Here is an 18,368-nt window from a genome sequence, read left to right as displayed (position 1 = left end):
CTTACTTATTACCAAGGGGAAGAAGACCTTTGAGAAATGCCTACTAGAAACAGATTTACAGGAAGAAAAACAGATCTTATAGATGGTTTAAAAAGACCAAATCCTCAAGAAATTAGCACTCAGGAGACACAAGTATACCAGTTCTCATGGGCCTCTCTTTGACATCTTAATATTGAAATACTCTCACCTGTTGTAACCCTGTATATTAGGTAATCAGAAAAGTGGATTAAAACTGGGACTCAAATGCACACATGTATTTTAACATAAGACATTCATTTGCCAGCCAGTAGGGCCCAGGCCTCTCTCTAAGCATGCATTTTCTTGGGGTTCCATCTCATTTTTCTTGAATAAACCAGTCACATAATGAAACCACTGCTATTTCCAGTTTGGGGTATTTTTGTTTTTATTTTGTCTGTTTAAGTTTTATCTTCATGGAGGAAAACCTTAAAAACTTGCAAAGTTCTAGATTTTAATTTTTGTCATTCTTTTACCATTGCCTCATCCCCGAATTTTAGAGTGTTTTTTAGCAACTTGTCTCCTTTGAGATTTTCCAAAGCAGTTTAATTCTCACTGAAACAAGTCTTTTTTTTTCCCCACACTCATACTTCATCTGTTTGCATAAAAATTACATAATTATATTAACTAATACAAGTGGCACTAACAGGTTGGGAGGAGTGATTCAACTTGATGAGCAGACCCCTGAATTGGTGGTAGGAGACAGGCACAGAACACTAGGGAACACCCTATTACCCAAGAGCATTTAGCATTTAGTTATTTTCGTAGGCAAATTGAGTGTAGAAAAAGTAACCTCTGTTCTGAGCACTAGATCATAGACAGATGATTTCTGAAAAATTGTTGTACTCTCAGAACCTCACTGAGGTTATTAAAATAGGGGAAACCACTTGATCTCTAGGGGTTGTCCAGCTCAAATGTTTAAGTGTCTTGACTCAGAATCCCTAGCAAATCATGTAACATGATTATTACAGCAATTCTCCTTTTTAGAGTGGGAATTCCTAACCTAAGATCCACAGAACCCAGTGAACAGATTCACAAGCTCCCTGACATTGCATACAGTTATTAATGTAACTGTGCATTTTCTTAGAGAAAGCTTCCATATATTTCACCAGAGGGATTTAGGGCCACTTCTCAATTATAAACATCATTGAGTTAAAATAGGCAGTGGGGTGAGCTTTCCAAGAAAGGGAAGGACCCAAGTTAACAGCTCTAATACTTAACAGCTCTAACATCATGGAGTGAGTGTCCCTTCAGCCGTTGTGGTCACAGAGCCAGCAGATACATACTGCTTCTGCATCCAGGGGATGGAGATTTAGCTCCCATCCGCCCCTTTCCCTGTGTTAAGAAACACTGATTATGTAGTTTGCCTAAGAAAATAACTTTTAATTAATGGTTAGTGAACAGGACCATAGATATAGTTAAAGCCCTAATATCTGACCAGAGTCCAGCTTCCAGATTCGCTGGAGGTATGAGACACCGAAAGTGGCAAGAATTGGCTCTCTACCCAGGAGCACCAGCAAAAGATCCTGGGGTTTCACTCCGAGCTTTGCTGAAAATCACTGATATTGGGGAAATTTTTCACTTGCTCTAAGTCCTCTTGTTTGTGAAATTAGATAATTTGTCTAGGAAATTTCTAAAGTGCATTTCCAATTCCAAAAACAGCCTGAGTTGTCTTCCTTTTCTTGGCCTTTTTTCCCCTTTTGTCCAACTCACAGATGGTCACCACTAGAGGTCAGACTTTCAAGAAGGAAGCCAAATCTTGGATTTGGTCAACTGGGAGAGGTCTTCTAGCCTAGCCAGTAGTACCACGGGTAAACGTGTTCAACATGTGAGACTCTATTATAGTCGTTAAGATTTCCAAGAAACAGATTTCACAACCTCTCTTCCAAGAAAGCTTACATCCCACTTATGTCCCTCAGATGGAATTCCAATCTCTCTTACTACAATGTCTCAGTGAAGACTCGTGATCATTACTGTTATCCTCTCCTTAAGATAAGTGTCAAACCAAGAAGCATCAGTTGCTTCTCAATTTCTATATCTTTAAAAAGGTGATCCAGAATTAGATGCACTATTTCGATAAATAACACCTAAGAAACAGCACTGTTCACAGAACTCACAGACCTGCACCAGCCCTCCAGTTTTAATGATCTCTAAGTCTAAGACCTCTAGTGTCAGCTCAAACATTCCATTATTAAAAGAGATCACATGTCATTTTCATAAGTAGCACGTCATTTGGCCCTTTTCAAAAATAGGTGAGTCACAATAAACATCTCTTAAAACGTCTTACAGATCTTAATCTGTAGGAGTCTATGACTTTTATTTGCTGGGCTAGTCTGATTTGATTAGTCTTCTTTCAGAAATCTTTCATTCAGTCCTCTTAATTATCCTTAAGCTTTTGTTCCTCTCAAAATCTGCCTGAATTTCATACTCCCCTCACACACCCCCCAACCCCTGCATACCTTTTCTCTAAGGACTCTTCTCATCCAGGGTTTGCCATCTCCGCTCATTTTTCCAGGCTCCATTTATCCAGTAGCACAGAAAGTGCTCTGGCAGAGAGGAAGCCAAGAGCAGTGCTCCTCTCCTTGGCTCAGGGCAGTCTGAGGCCCTCAGCTCTCTCCCATCCCACAATTTTTAATGTTATTTATTTTAAAAGTCATTGTATCTTTGAGTCCTTGAGAAGCAGCATGATGCTCCCTCCTATATGCTCACAAATTAGTAGCTAAGTCAGTCCTATGGGCTCCAGGAAAATGAAAAAAAAAAAATAATCTTCAGGTAATAATTTTAATAACTATAATATTGACACTATTGCACACTTTATTTTCAAATACATGATGTCACTAAATTCTTTCATTTGGAAAAATAATTATTAGTATCCCTATTTTAAGGAAAGGCAAGGATAACAAGACTTGGAGTTAAGCAACTAACATCACATGGCCGGTGAATGCCTGGGCCAGGCCTGAAGCTGGGTCTTACGTAACACAAAGTCCATGCTCTGCTCAGTAGAATACACTGCCTCTCACTGGCCACTCCTGTAGGGAGATTTGCTTGCTAGGGAACAACCAAATTTGGAGTGCATGGGGATAAGCTAGAGGGGCCCCCAAATTGTACTGGAGCAGTCATTTCCCTCATCACCTGGTCCTGTGCAGATGGGTGGAAGTTAGCTCAGGAAGCGCTTGGCATCTCTCACCTTAGGCTTTATATGAAGTGGCAAATTTGTAGAGGGAGGAAAAGGCAGTAAACCCTGGGCCAGCAGTGAAAATCAAATGTGTTCTGATGTGTTCTGTCAAAAGCTCGGAACCTCAAGGGCTGCACCCTGCCACTCCACCCCCAACAGCTGCAACTGTTTATTTTATTTCTCTAACATCTGGCCAGCCTGAGTGTAAACAGAATGATGGGTCAACAAGGGGAAAGGATCTGAATGGCCGTTTTCTCAGCCTCTTAAGAATACAGGGGAACGGGATAGAGCTTGAGTGAGGAATTCCTTTTCAATCTTTTTGGAATTGGGGCAACAGTATCCAAAGGCACTTTGGGTTCTCTTACCTATATATCTTTTTCACATGCTGTAGCGGCGGGAAGGGTCAGAGCAGGATCTCTATGATCCCAGCAGACAGGGCAAAGGAGGAGAGTCCTGGAGCCCATGGTAGCTTTTTTCAGGCTTTTATTCAGTTTACCAGGTACATGGCAGGCAGGGGTACTGGGGGTGCCAGCAAGTCTTAACTCTTTCTGGGCTCTCTGATGCTCTCTCGTGGCCTCTGCTTCTCTGCTGGTTCTCTTTCGCTCTTCTGGTAGTTCTTTCGCTCTGCTGGCATCCTCGTGACGCCGCCCCTATAAGCCCAGTCTCTCAGCCCAGGTGAAGCCACTTACAAATGCCCACACCCCACTCCAGGTGCCCGCCAGCAGGCATGCATTCAGGACCGCAGGGATCCATCATCAAGCCTAATGGCAGGAGGACAGAAAAGCCTGATATTTTACTTACCCTACACATGCCATAGTGGGGAGGTAGTGATGGGAGTGGGGAGAGCCCTGGAATGAGAATCAAATGACCCAGATTCCAATTTCACTCCTTTACGAAGTGCTTGTGAACTTTTTGAAAAATTATTGTTTCTAGGTCTCATTCTACCATGTGGGTTTCAAGAAGGTGGAATCTTTTCTAAGTTTTCACCCAGCTTTAATCTACAATTTTTGACATAATTTCAGTGTTTTCTATATTGCTGACTCTGTTCATTTAATCAATATTTTCCTAGTCACTGCCTCCCCCATTATCTACATGGCACTTCAAAGATTATCATCCCCTAAAACTTTTTAATGTCAAATCAGTTTCAGTTCATTTCCCACCTAAAGAACATGTTAGTACTAACCTCAATGCTAAAAATAGGATTCAATTTATCAACTATTGCTTCTGTTTAAAAAATTAATTTAAGCAAGTTCTTCTGCCTACTTCAAAATTATAAGCAGATTAAGTATTTGCTGAACCTGATTTTTTAATGTGAAGCATAGTACTTTGATATTCAAATATACTTTTAAAATCTCAATACATTTTCATTTCCTAAACACTAGAGCAAGGGAAAGCTCTGTTTTAAAAGAAGCTTGCTATTAGACTTGATAAATGAAATGTAAACAATATAATGCATTATAAATTTTAAAATATACCTTGAATGCTAATGTAAAGAATGTTGATTTAAATTTAATTAATGGCTGAAGAAAGTTTTTAATAAAAGAATACAATCTTGGATCAGAAATTACATTATTCCCAGAAATTATCCTTTGTAATCCAGCAAGCAGGTCTCCAAAAGAAGGTAGATTCATAATTTCACTAAACCCAGATTTCCCCGCTTCAAATTCCAATTTTTTATCATAAGGTGACTTTTTAGGTTGAATTGCTAGAGTGAAATCTTTCCCCAAATACTAATCAGCAGGATTCAACAAAAGAAAGAAATTGAAATAGAAGAAATGAGAAATGGAGAGACAAGAGAAGCTCATGGAATGGATCTATCTTATTTGGGGCTTATCTTTGTACTGGGGTTACTCAAAGCTTTCCTGAATGGGAACCCTCAAGAAAAAAAAAAAAGAATTTTCCTTTTCTTTCAGAATTCTTTTGGCCCCACTTTCAAGATGGCTGAGACCACTGGGTCCTGCTCCATCCCAGCAGAGGGCGCTCTTGGAGAAGAATTGGGTCAGTAGTGGGGAAACTCTGGGAGTACTGTCTCAGCCTCCCTCACCAGAGGACTAGCTTCGGTTATGTGGGCTTCTGTACTTACAAATCATTGGTCCTTCTTGCCTTGTCTTATAGAATTCTGCTCATAGTCTAGTAAGATTCTACTGAAGACTTTTCCAGCTCTACTTTCTCTTCCCCCTACCAAAAAGACAAACAGCTCTCCAAAGAGGTTGGAAGTGCATTAAGAAATGTGATTCCCCAGTCAATTGTATGAAAAAGCTACCGACAACTGAGAAGTCAGGACAAGGTTAACTAGATTAGGTGGGTGTCAGAAGTAGTCAAATCAGCTTAAGCGAGGTCACCTGTCTCACTCTCCCAGCCTCATCATCTGCAAGGGATCATACATGTTTTGAAAGTTGTGACAGATATAATGGACAGAGCCCAAATGATGACACAAAATGAACCTTGAACTAAGAATGGACAGCAGAAATTCACAAAGGTTTTTGAGTCCAAGAATGATGTAATCAAAGATTAGCAACTGAGTGTCCTAGCAAAAGATTTATCTATCCATTGCAACTCAGAAACTGGGCTACAGTTAGTACCAAGGAACAGCCCGGGCCTGAGCTCCAGCCGTGACTCGGAGTTTTTGGCTATATGTCTTGGGCTGAGTCCCTTGGGCTAGTCTCCTTAAGCCTCAGTTTCCCCAGTCTTCCAGATTCACAGCACATTTCATATTCTGAGATTATGGGTTTCTAGGATATCATAATTAGAATTTTGTTTTTATTTAGGGACTCCATGTAAGGCAGGGTAAGCACAGTTGTCCCTTCATTAATTCATAATTCACTGAACACACATATTCCTCAGTGGGGAGCAGAGCTTGCGGCAGCAACTTTCAGCCACATCCCCTCACCCTTCCAAAGATGCCTTTGGGGCACCAACAGCAGGTTTATGGACTCCCAAGTGAATTGGAAATTGATCAACAAATCCACATAGACTCTGACTTTTAGGAAAATAGAGCAGGAGTACTAGCACAGTCCTCAGAACTCAACTGCCCTCTCCTAGCCTTTGGTAAATACTGAGATGCAGATCTACAGGTTATACAGTAATTGATAGGATGAACCTGGACTGTGGTGTTCATGCAGGCTAAATGTAAATTGCACCATATAACTTACACCTCTGCTAATCCCATAACCCTACCAAGGTGATTTAACTTTTCTCCTTCCAATTACCATTGAGTCTTTGCCCTGCTTACAGATAATCAAGATCCCTTCAAACCACCTCAAACAAAACTGCAGCTCAAAAGCAGCAATCACAAGTCAATGATCTGTGTGAAATTTGTTTCAGTTGTGATGCTCTGAAATTTGTTTTTCTAAATCATGAAATTTATTTGGAACTATAAAAGACCCCAAGTAACAAAACACTACTGAGAAAAAAAAAAGTGGAGGTGTGTTCCCCAACTTTATGATATTTGGTTCTTTTAATTCAACCAGTGTTGAAAGAACTTCAGTCAGTTCACTATTCACAAGTGGGCTTATTTCTCCACTTCCCTCACTGTCTTAGGTCCAGCTGAATCCTTATTTATTTACTTATGCAAGCTACTTGAAAAAAATATGTGATGATAGGCCTCCCCAGTGGTGCAGCTGTTGAGCACTGGGCTGCGAAGCTGCCGGCAGCCTCTGCAGCACCGGTTCGATCCCTGGCCTCCGGGGAGGAGCCCAAATTGTGCGCAGACTCTCCTGCCATGCCTGCCACTCCCCTCAGCAGTGTATTTCGTCAGTCTGCCTGTCCTGTTCCTTGCTCTGGCTCTGGTGAGTTCGCTCACCCTCCCACACTTCTAACTGTACCCATGCTTGTATAAATAAATAAATAAATCTAAAAAAAAAGAAAAAAATATGTGATGACGTTTACAATAAAAGCATAAATGCAAGTACCCCTCAACCTATAAGAATTGCTATAAGCCACAAAATCACCAAAAGTTCTTTAAATTATATTGAAGATTTTACTATGTGAGTTATAAGGGCATTTCTCTTTACGTAAAAACCATTAAATAACAGCTGATATTAGATACCCTGATAGTGTCTTCATACTAAAGGACCTCCTATATGCCAATCTTATAGCAGACCTTGCTAAAAATGGCAAAGGTTTACACATACTGTCAAGTCCTAGTTCTAACAGAGTTCTGAGACACTATGCCATGTAGTCCTGGATGGTATGAGGCTTCTTGGAAACGTAATACAAGACAGGGAGAGAGCTGAAGCATCTTGAGGAACAGCTGGTTAGCATGAACCTCAATCCAGTCTTCTCAAGTATCAGCTGTCTCAGCTGGACTAGGAAGTAGATAGCAGACAAGTCTAGACAGAGGCTGCTGACCAAGCCCTAAAGTAGAGATGTGCTGTGTTGGAATCTGCAGAAGGATTTTGGAGTTCTGAATATACAGGGAGTCCTTCAGACTTGACTGAGGTCTTGAGACTGGTCAGACTTCCTCTCTGAGGAACTTTCCCAAGGCTGTCAAGCTTGGTTTTATGTCTAACAGATCAGTTACCACATACTCACCTCTTCCCCTAACCCAAACACGTACATACACATACACATGCACATGCACACACACATGCACATTCAAGATGTTTACTCGTGGGCTTTACAACACATTAGAGCTCTTTGGGGCCATCTCACTCATTTATTTTACAGTGATAGAAACTGGGGCCTCCCTAGTGGTGCAAGGGTTTAAGCAAGCACTGTGAAGCTATCCACAGCCTCTGCAGCATTAGATCGATCCCCATCACCGGCCGGCCAGGGAGCACACACATGGTGCAGCAGACCCCTGCTGTCTTGCCTGCTGCTCCCCTCAGCAGTGTATTCAGTCAGTCTGCCTGTTCTGTTCCTCACTCTGTCTCTGGTGAATCCTCTCACCCCCACCCACCGCACCTCTGGCCTGTACTCCAGTTGTATGCATATATAAAAAATAAATCTTCTTAAAAAAAAAAAAAACAATGATACAAACTGAAGCACATATAGAGGGGCGCCACCATTTGCTTAAGGCCAAACTGGGATGTGACGATGCTAGCTCCTGAGTCTGCCCCTCCATCTAATGGGTTCTGCTGAAATGCACTGTGGATGGTACCATGTCCCTGCTTCATCACCCCCAAAGAGTGTCGTGGCTTTCAGGAAAGAGTGCAAATGTCCCTGGCTGACATGGAAGCCCTCCATGGAATAGTCTCTGTGGCCTTTTATTCTAGTCTCCTCTGGAGTGTGCCTCTTCTTTATTGCTGCTGCTGATCTCATATGACTCTTGCTCTATCCTGACCAGGCTCATTCCCTCCTCTCTCTTGAGTCTGATTTTCCTGCCCATTTCTAGTTTCTAAACTAAAGCAGCAGCAGCATCAAATGTTCTCACATACTCCCTATGTGTGCCTTCCAGAGTCTCAAAACATACTTACAGCACATTTTTACTTTTAATAATATTTTTTGTGTAATTATCCAGGCCTCTTAAAGCCTCAGCCCCCTCCTGTGTGGTAAGAATGGCAAATACGCCCATTTTATAGGGGAGATGAAGGAAGTGAGACCCAATGCCCAGAAAGGGCATATGATTCATCCTCCAGAAAGCAGTGAGTCAGAGCAGAAGGAGAAAGAAGACCCAGGCTTCCCGACGCTCGCTCTCCATTCACAAGGCCAGCCAACTTGCCTGCTGTTATTTCCAAATGCTTGGTATCTTTAAAAAATAAGCGCACTAACTCTCACTCCAACAGGCTTCTTTTGAGAAAACTTATGATGCAAAAAGACAAGAGATCTTGTCTTTCCTACCCTCAAGCCCTACCTAGAATGTTAACCACATATTTTATAATAAGGCAGCTCTGAGCTTTTCAAGTTGTGCCCTTCTAGACAACAACATTAAGTAAAGCTATTTCTGAGGAGCAAGGCCATCAAAGAAATTGCACGAGGTCAAAACCTAGTTGAGCGTGGAAACATGGACTTTGCCCACCCCCGCCCCAGACTAAGTCCTGTCCTTCCTACGTTTGACACCTCCTTTCAGCAGTCAGCAGCTGTCTTACTGTTTAGGGGCTGAGAAGAATGGGAAGAATCAGGGTAAGCAAGTTCTTTTTGGGTCAGAGGATTTTGAAATTCTGGATGGCTTGTCAAAAAGAAAGTGGTACTAGGTCCTTGTACAGTTCTTCCCCAGGGAAGAGGAAGAGGAACAAATGTTAGCCTGCCTCCAGACTGGAGAAAAGGGGAGAGCTGAGCACCCCAGAGAATTGGGTAAGAAACAGCTCTTCCATTTTCTGCAAGGCAGTTTCACCACATTTACTGAGTCTTGGATAGAGACCCTTAGTAATTTATCATCCAAACCAGAGCACTTCAGGGTGGAAGAGAGGGCTATTAATAATTATACCAAGACAACAGGCAAAAACTGGGAAGGCAAACCAAGATATACGGTTGCCTTAACCTTCACAGTTGAGATCAACAAAAGGTCCCTACCCACGGAGAATCTCCACTCCGTCAGAAGGATATAGTTAACACAGAGATAGAAAAATTCAAAGCTGGCTGGTGATATTGAAACATTATAAAAAGGTCCCAAGGAAGAATTGAAGCAAAAGGGATCACCTCTAGAAACAGGAGTTAGCATTTGAGCTGAGTTTTGAGGGATGTAAAGGATTTGAATGTGGGACAACAAGAGGCAGAACAGTCATCCAGAAGATTTTTTAAAAAGAAAGCCTCAGTGAAAGATGTGGCCGGGCAGCATTTGGCCTTTCCAGGGTACAGTAAGGAGGCCGTGGACCTGCCGTGCCTGCAGCCGGACACAGAGTGAAACCAGCAAGAGATGAGGCCAGAAGGGTACAGGCCCCTGGTTGGACTTGGCTCTAATTTTGTAGACATCACCAGGGATAAGCTGTCCTCCTTTCAAAAGTAGGGTTGCACAGATTGGCTTTCCCTGGCCTGCATTTCGATTGATACTGCCCAGATGTCCAGGCTCACATCCCACAGGCTGCTGCTGGTCTCACCAGGCCATGAAGCTGTCCTCCCTCCCACAAGTAAGGGAGTCTCACCATCTGAGGAACTGCACCTCCCCTTCTAGTTTCAGAACCAAGCACTTTCTCTCTCCAAGCAGCTGCTGAAGAAGTGGGTATGGACCTTAGAGGGAAGTGCCTGTTTGGCAATCCAACAGAGCTAGACAGCTTAAGGGGGGTGGATTTTAGGGACTCTCCCCTGGTGAGTATTCAAATTTTTAAAGCTTTCTGGTGAGACCACTTCTATTTCTATTTTCCAGGAATACACACAAGGCCAGAGGAAGTTTGGACCTAGCTGCTTGGGGCTGTAGCCATGGTAAGCAGGACAAACTGACCCTGAGGAGAACTTGCAGTTTATAAGAGATTTTCACATTTGGATCTCACAATTTTGAGAGAGAGGTAAGGTAGGTGTTATGACCGTGAACAACTGACATCTAAGGGAATTAAGGAGCAGACAAACGGGTGACTCATCCAAGGTCACACAACAACAGACAGAGCTCAAGTCTGCTGGAGCCCGGCCATGTCCTCAAGCACCAACGCCACAGCCTGCTCTCAGAGAGGAGACGAGGGAGGGGGGCCAGAAGGGATAGGACGAAGGGGCAGAATCAGAAGAGAGGGATAGCAAAACTCTTCATTCTAACTGTGATGTCTGGGATGGCCCTAGAACCTTCCTCCTTAATCTTGCATTCCCTCCTCCTTCTCCTCCCAGACTCAAGAAAATGGACCCAGGCCGTGCAGTGGGGAAGGGCTGCGGGGTAACATCCCTCCTAGGCGTGAGCGTGGCCCCGCAGGGTTGCTGAACCTTTCAAAGGCCACTTGTCCGCTCATACGAGGCGCAGGGGCGGCCCTGAGGGCCCGGGCCAGGAGGAGGGGCTGAGCTGCCTTTGGTGCCTAGAAATCAAAGCCGCCAACCTTGGGCTTTTTCTTCCCTTCACACTGAGGCACTTTTATTGGCGAGATGAAGGGAGGCAGAGCGGGCTTACAGTCCTCGCTTTGCTTTTGGAGGTTAATGACCCAGTTAGCAGCTCTTGGCTGCGTTTCCGACATTTTGCAGACATCAAGCCTCGCGTCTCTGCCAAGTACATTCTGTTCCCTGGAGCTCATCCCATGCATCTCAGATTACTATGTAATGCGACAAAGAGGGAGAGGTGGCTGGGAGGGGCGGCAGGGAGCGGGAGGGGCGAGCAGGCGGCGGGGAGAAGGCGGGGCGCAGGGGCTGGCGGGGCGGGGTAAAGGGGATGCCACCCTAAATATAGCTGCCCTCCTGCAAACGCATCCGCCACGGTGCTTATTTACTGCACCGGAGTAATCCCAAAGCGAGGACATCGAGGGTCGGGGCGTCCAGGCGATAACCAAAGGAATCCTGCGGCTGAGAGCCAAGCCCCCCACCGGGGGCGGGATGGGGGTGGTGCCACGGGGGCGGGGAGGCGGGGCGGGGTGCTGGCGGGAGGAGCTAGGAGGTTAGGGCCCGCCCAGAGGCCCTTCTTCCGCAGCGCCCGCGCCTGCGACCGCTGCCGCTTGCTCTCTAATTATAGACGTGAATGGAAAGCGGCAGCTTTTGAATGATCGTGTTGCTCGCACTGCTTTTGGAGGCTGAGGAGCAGGTGCTGCCCTGCCAGATACAAAATGATTCATGTAAAAGCCCTCTGTCACGCACGCACACTCACCGACGTGCACAGATCCTCTGGCTCTCTTCTATCACCACTTGGTGGCCGAATCCAGAATTGTTTTAAAAGGCCTGGACTTAGGCCGTGTGAGTGAAACTGGATTGGAGGTGGGGTTCCTACCTCTTTCACCACAGCCTTAGAAACCTCCCCGTGCATGAAAAGAACCCTAGGTCCTTTCTAGGTGTTGGAAAGTAGTTTGTTGTTTTATAGTTGGAGCAACTGAGACGGGGAGAGGAACAGAAGATGTGCTTGCGGCCTAGAGAGAGGGGCAGAGCTCAGAAGAAATCAGGTCTCCCTCATCCCCACTCTCTATGTTTGCCTTGCCATGTGGGAGCTGGAGGCAGATTTCACTTCAAAGACACTAATTTCCAGGCCTGGATCCTGAGCATAAGAGCATAGACCTCTCCTTTCTGGCACAGTTCCTCCCCTAACCTACACCCCCACATAGAAAACTTGCTAATGCCAGTTGATTTTCATGGGTAAGTTTCATAATTCAAGCTGGAAACTGAGTCAGGTAAGAACTATGCCTGTTTTCCTGTCAAGTATGTGTGAGTCAATCTGCACACCCTGTCAGCACAATCCTGTCATCAAGAACTACAGAGGAGGCAAAACCTAGACTTTTTTTCTTCTTCAGCATTTCGCGTGCACCTAGCACTCACAGTTAGCCAAGTGCGCTCATAGCATCACAGCCTAATTTAGGCTACACAAGCACAGTAGAAAATCTTATGCCCATGTTACAGAGTCATTGTGGAAATGGAGGGTTAGAGGCATAATTGACTTGCTCACCATCATGTGCTGGTGAGTAGCCAAGTTGGGAGCCAAACCAGAGACTCCCATTCCCATCCTGCACAATGTCCAGAACTCAGACTGTGGTCTGCAAGTGAAAGCAGGGATCCATCCCATCATAGAAAGGGGTCAGGCTAAGTGACTGGATGGCTCCAGTCTAGCCATTGGCCTCCTCTGCACATAGTGTGGACCACCATTTCCACAACCTGGCTTACACCCTAGTGTCCAGCGTGAAATTGGGCGTGCACAGCTGCTATCTTCTCTAGGGCCAAAAAATCTCCAAACCTGGTCATGATCCTGACTCTGCAAATCAAAGTCAGTCCCACTCACCTCCTAGACCTATCAGTGTCCCCGCCCCCCACCTTTATTGACCACCCTGCATTTAACTCTTTCTTAGGTCCCTCCTGGCTATTCCTGTTTCCTCAAGATTTCTCTGTGGGAAGATGGATAAAGAAGCAGCCTCAAGTTCCAGGGAAAAAGAAAGAAGTGTCAGAAGAACATTCTAATTGTTTTTTGTCTCTTGGAAACAGGGACTATGTCTTTGTCTTTGTAATTCCCCACTCTGTCCAGCATATACAGTGTCCAGCCCAATTCACTGCACTTAGTAGACATACAGAAATGCTAAAATGTCATAATCCGGGCGGGGGTGGGAGGGGAGGGATTGGGGTCAGAATGGGGGGGCTGCAATTGTATGGGGAATATAAAAATAAAATTTATTATTAAAAAAAAATAAATAAACAAAAGAAGCATACCATGGCACACACACACACACAAAAAATAAAATGTCATAATCCTTTCATATGGGGAAATGTGTATATCGCTAGCCCAGCTTTGTCACATCTTTGACAGCAGAGGTGAGTCATTCAAAACAAGGGCTGTGCATGGACTAGACCAGGCCCTACCCTGATAATTTCCAAATATCGACAAGATGCTTAATCTCTCTGGGTCTGTATTCTCATCGGTAAAACGCACATAATTATATCTCATTGAGTCAGTACTAAGCAGTCCTGCAGTGCTGAGCACGGAAAAGAGAGTGCTGATGTATGTAAATGATTGACTCTATAATCACCACTTAATCTAGAATCCAAATTCAGCTTTGGGACTTGGGTTTTTGTCTCAATTTCCTTATATATAAAGTGAGAATAATAAACACATCTATCTTACAGTGTTGTGTGGAGTAAATTAATTATGTTGACAGCCAAATATAGTGTCTGGTATAGAGTAAGTGTCCTGCACAGCTGTCTATTGTGTTTTTTTTTTTTTTTTTTTTTTGGAATTGGATATGGGTTAAATGATATAATATGCTGAAAGTTCATAGCATAATGTCTGGCAAAGAGTCAGCACTCAGTCAATAACTCAGGAAAGTCAATAGAAATTTTAAGTGGTAGATCCAGAGCTTAAACCCAAGTCCATCTTACTCTATATCCCCAAAATCCCATTGCAGCACACTGCTGCTCTATGCCTCAATTTTCTCATCTATACAATAATATAATTATTCTTAAAAGCAAATGAGATAGAAGTGCCTAACACAGTACCTGGTTTACAGTAGGTCCTCTATAGACAGCAGTTATTTTATTTTGAACAACATATGTTGAATTCCTGTCACTATTTTGATTATGTTACTCAAGAATGTTAGCTATTATCAGTCATGATCACCATCCTCCTGAGCTTCTATTCTCCTAGCTCTCAAGAGGTTGGCTTCCTAACATGGACAATCTAAGCAGAGAAGAGGCAAGATGAGAACTGAACCTTCTTTCTGGTGTTAGAATCTGAGTAGATAGGTCAGGTCTGACAACAGCAGTTTTATCCTCTCACAGACCAGACAATAGCGGGTAACAAGGTGTCCAGGTGTGGGAGTTGGGTGGGAAGTCCTAACTCAGGGCCAAAGGGTAGGGACTTGGGCTGGGCAATGGCCATGGCAGGCAGAACACGGCTTCAGAAAGGCCAAATCATGGGAGCAGTATCCAAGCTACCACTTCAGACAAAAGCCAGACGAGACTTAAGCTAAGAGGGAATAAAGCTCGGTAGGAAGATCTCCGGAAACAGAACTGAAAAACCAGGATTAAAGCAAAATCCGTTGGAAGAAATAGAGATCAAAATGGACCTGGGGCTTCTGAACATGGGAGATGAGTCTTTTTTCTCCTCTGATTATAAAACTAATGAACAGCCAAGAAATTGTCTTGGCCATGTATTGTTTGTGGATATATTTACTTGTAGTGAAAGTGCCAAAACATTTATGGGGATAATACCTACCAAATTCAGAATTGTGGTTTCCTCTGTAGAGGGTGGAAAGGAAGGAAGGTAGGGGGGAGGGAGGAAATGGAAAGTGGGCTTTAACTGTGTGTTACATTCCATTTCTTTTAAGAAAAAAAGAGATCTAAAGCAAATATGGCAAAATGTTAGCATCTGCTCATTCTGATGGTGAGTACATGACATCTGTTTTTTCTCTTCTGTATGGCTACACATTTAATAATTTAAAATAGAAATATAAAGTAATAAATATATTTAAAATCCAATAAATTGTATTACTACTAACTTATGGTCATTTTAGACAATCTGGGGATTTTATGGAACATAGCATAGGAAGATGATGTGTCTTAAATGTTAGGATGTTGGCTAGTTGATGTGATATTTTTCAGTTATAACAACAGGTTTTAGTCCTGTGAGAATTCACATAAGACCTTTGTGGTAAGTTTGCATATTGACAGGCCATCTATGTCTGTTAGAAGGAAGATATCAAGATTTTTCCAGTCATACCATCTGCCCAGCCATTCCAGAAATACCCAACTATTGATCCCAAACCTGGCTGACTAGTTAGAAAGTTCCATTTTAAAATAAGAACCGGGATCTTATATTCTTATATGGAAGGAAAACCTAGAAGGACTTCTGAACATCAAAGCTAATGTTTCGCAAGCTAAAATTAACAGATGAAAACCCAGCAAGGATACAGAAGAGAATAACACCATCAACCACTATGTCTAATTGATATTTATGGAATACTCTGCTCAAGGAAATACTCTGTTCCATGAAATTTGCATGGAACATTTACCAAGATAGTAGACACCCTGTGTCATAACTCTTAGGATGTCTCCTATAAAGCAGGATCCTCCGGACCTAACTAGGAAACAACTGAAAAAAGATTAGAAATGTCATTTTACATAAAAATGATGGGCCGTCTGGAATTTCTGACCACCACATGACAGAAGAGAAAGCAGAATTGCTACATGATGGACAACACTCATCAATAATGCCCAACGATTTGGGAGGCTGAAAGAGCTATAGAATATAGATGCAAGGATCCAGCACAGGACAGGCTGGGACCATCTAGTTTGAATTCAGGAACAAAGGCCACAAATGTCCGACACACTCCCACATCAGTACACCTAGTGGTTTAGTAGCAAGAATGTGCTCAAGAGGGTTTGGGCCTGGCTCTGCCACTTACCCACCAGGGGCTGTGGCCAGACCCTTTCACTTCCCCTTTCTGGGAACTAGTTTCCTCTTGGACAAAATGGAGTCACTATCATCTAGCCACTAGATCTCCAAGAAAATTTCCACTTCTACTTTTCTGTGATGAATTTTGTGTTCCTTCATGCTCTGATTCTGTTGGACCTTTAAAGCAGAGATGAATGAGTCTTGGTAATTTCTGTGTTAGCAGGCAGGAGATAGTGTGAGATCTCAGAGGCCATACTCCTATACGTGGGATGGCTCGTCTCCCCATCCCCACCCCACAAGCCTGAATATACTCACAAGTATCCCAAAGGGTTCCACAAGGACATATTTACAAACAGCTTCCAAAAAGCAGTAAAATGGCAAAACAAGCCTTGCAAGAGAAATTCTGTATACCAGACAATTTAATTCTGAACAATGGACCACATGAGGGTGTATAAATAACTAATTATGCTGGACAACATGAACAGCTTTTTTGGATGATTGCAAAATTGGGGAGGAAGGAAATGTGATGGGTATTTATATATTTGGGCTTCAGTCAAAGATTTCATATTCACTCTTAAGCAATTTGACTTACAAAATTAGCTCAGACTAGAACACGGTCAAACGACACAAAACTGGCAGCAAGTCTGCTCTCAGAGGGGGCTGGCTTGTGCTGGAGCATCCAGGGGACTGGCATGGAGGATTTGGGTGCACGCCTCTGCTGTCTCTGCAGGATATTTTGTGAGAGGCTCATCGGTCTCCAGAATGACTTAGAGTAGCTGAGGCTATTCAGGGGCACACTGGTAACCAGAGTTTCAATGAGAGGCCAACCTGCTCTGATTATCACAGGTACACATTCCTGGGCACTCAATTTTTCCTTTTTCCTGCCTTTCCACTGTGTGATCAGTGCTATGCCAACCCCTGGAGATATAGACACTGGGTCACTGCAGGGAGCCCGGGGTCCCCTCACCACTGTACGGGGTCAAACTGTGCCTTGGCATCTACATATTAGGTGGGCAGAAATACTTGTTGCATCGATGAATTGTTAATGAAGTAACACCCTAGCCTTACCCAGACTCCTCAGTCATAAAACTCATAAAACTGCATAATTTTCTTTAAAATATAGCAGGTGCCAGTACATGTAATCACAGAAGGTGTGTGAGCATGGAGGAAACAGAGCAGAACATTCTGACCCCTGGGATTGTCCAGACTCATTCCTTCCTGCTGCAGGGCCCTACACTGCCATTTCTCCACTGCTGTTTCTGCCTAAATCCTATCATCTTTGTAGCATCACTTCCAGAGAAGCCTTCCCCCACTCCACAGATGTAAATGAATACTCCCTCGCCTCCACCCCTTTACATCATTCTGCTTCTGGCAACATTTTCTCTTCTTTAAGCAGCACACATTGCCACTAATATTTAATTATTTATTTGTATAGTCTACTCCTGCAAGAGACTAAGAACAACAGTGTATATCTTATTTATGCTATTTCATGAAAACCCAGCACAGTGCCTGATGCCCAGGAGTTCAGAGTAAATGTTTTTAAGGTGTTTTCATTGCAGAATGAAAATTTTTACATAGGAAATGGGATTTGAGCAGGGCCATGAAAAAGGTTCTGACAGAGAGAGAGCAAGAGAGAAGAATTCTAGGAACAGGAACAATACAAGCAGAAACAATGACGAGGAAAAATGCAAGCAGAGCAACCAAAATGCCATGAGGAGCAGGTCAGTGTTGAGCACAAATGTCATGCTAAGGAATAGCAAAAAGACCCTCAGTGGTTTTTGAAAGAGAGAAATAAAATCCCAAGTGTTGGGACTTAGAAAAATGGTTCAAGAAGCTCTATGAAGGATTGATTGGTGAGAAGAGACTGGAGAGAAATAGTTCAGGAAGCTGCTGATGTGATCTGTGGAAAAAGTGATGGGGGTCTGGCCATGGAAGTAGGTATGAAAGACCTAAGACATGGTTGCAGATTGAATTGGATTGGATGGAATTATATGTGAGTAGAAAAGAGAAGGAGAATTCAGGAATGACCTCATGCTTCCTACCTGGGGGAATGGGTATAATGAGTAGAGATGTGAACAGAGCTTGCAAATACAGCAAAAGGAGGAGGAGTTTTGAAATATATTAAGAGTCTGATATGGATGTCCTGTGTTTGATGTTTGAAGAGCCATCAATGGAAACTACCCAGCAGAGAGAGATGGGGACTAAGATGTGAATTTAGATGGCACATGCCTAGAATGGGCACTGCAGTTGGTGAGCCTTGGCTGACAATATGCTGGAACACATCCCTCCATTTTTCCCCACACAGCAGTC

At 43.5% G+C, this 18,368-nt stretch overlaps 1 long non-coding RNA gene across 1 annotated transcript; it reads left to right on the top strand.

The window, feature by feature from the left end:
- The first annotated feature begins 10,203 nt into the window (after positions 1-10,203).
- Positions 10,204-13,261, top strand: LOC119256789 (uncharacterized). The gene is made up of 3 exons (XR_005127887.1): positions 10,204-10,289; positions 10,434-10,489; positions 13,024-13,261. It is a non-coding gene; the product is annotated as an uncharacterized LOC119256789 (long non-coding RNA).
- The last annotated feature ends 5,107 nt before the right edge of the window (positions 13,262-18,368 follow it).

Source organism: Talpa occidentalis, unplaced genomic scaffold, assembly GCF_014898055.3.
Source record: "Talpa occidentalis isolate TD23 unplaced genomic scaffold, MPIMG_talOcc4v2.1 talOcc4.4, whole genome shotgun sequence".
In the NCBI taxonomy this organism is placed as follows: domain Eukaryota; kingdom Metazoa; phylum Chordata; class Mammalia; order Eulipotyphla; family Talpidae; genus Talpa; species Talpa occidentalis.
This window is presented reverse-complemented; position numbering and strand designations above follow the sequence as displayed.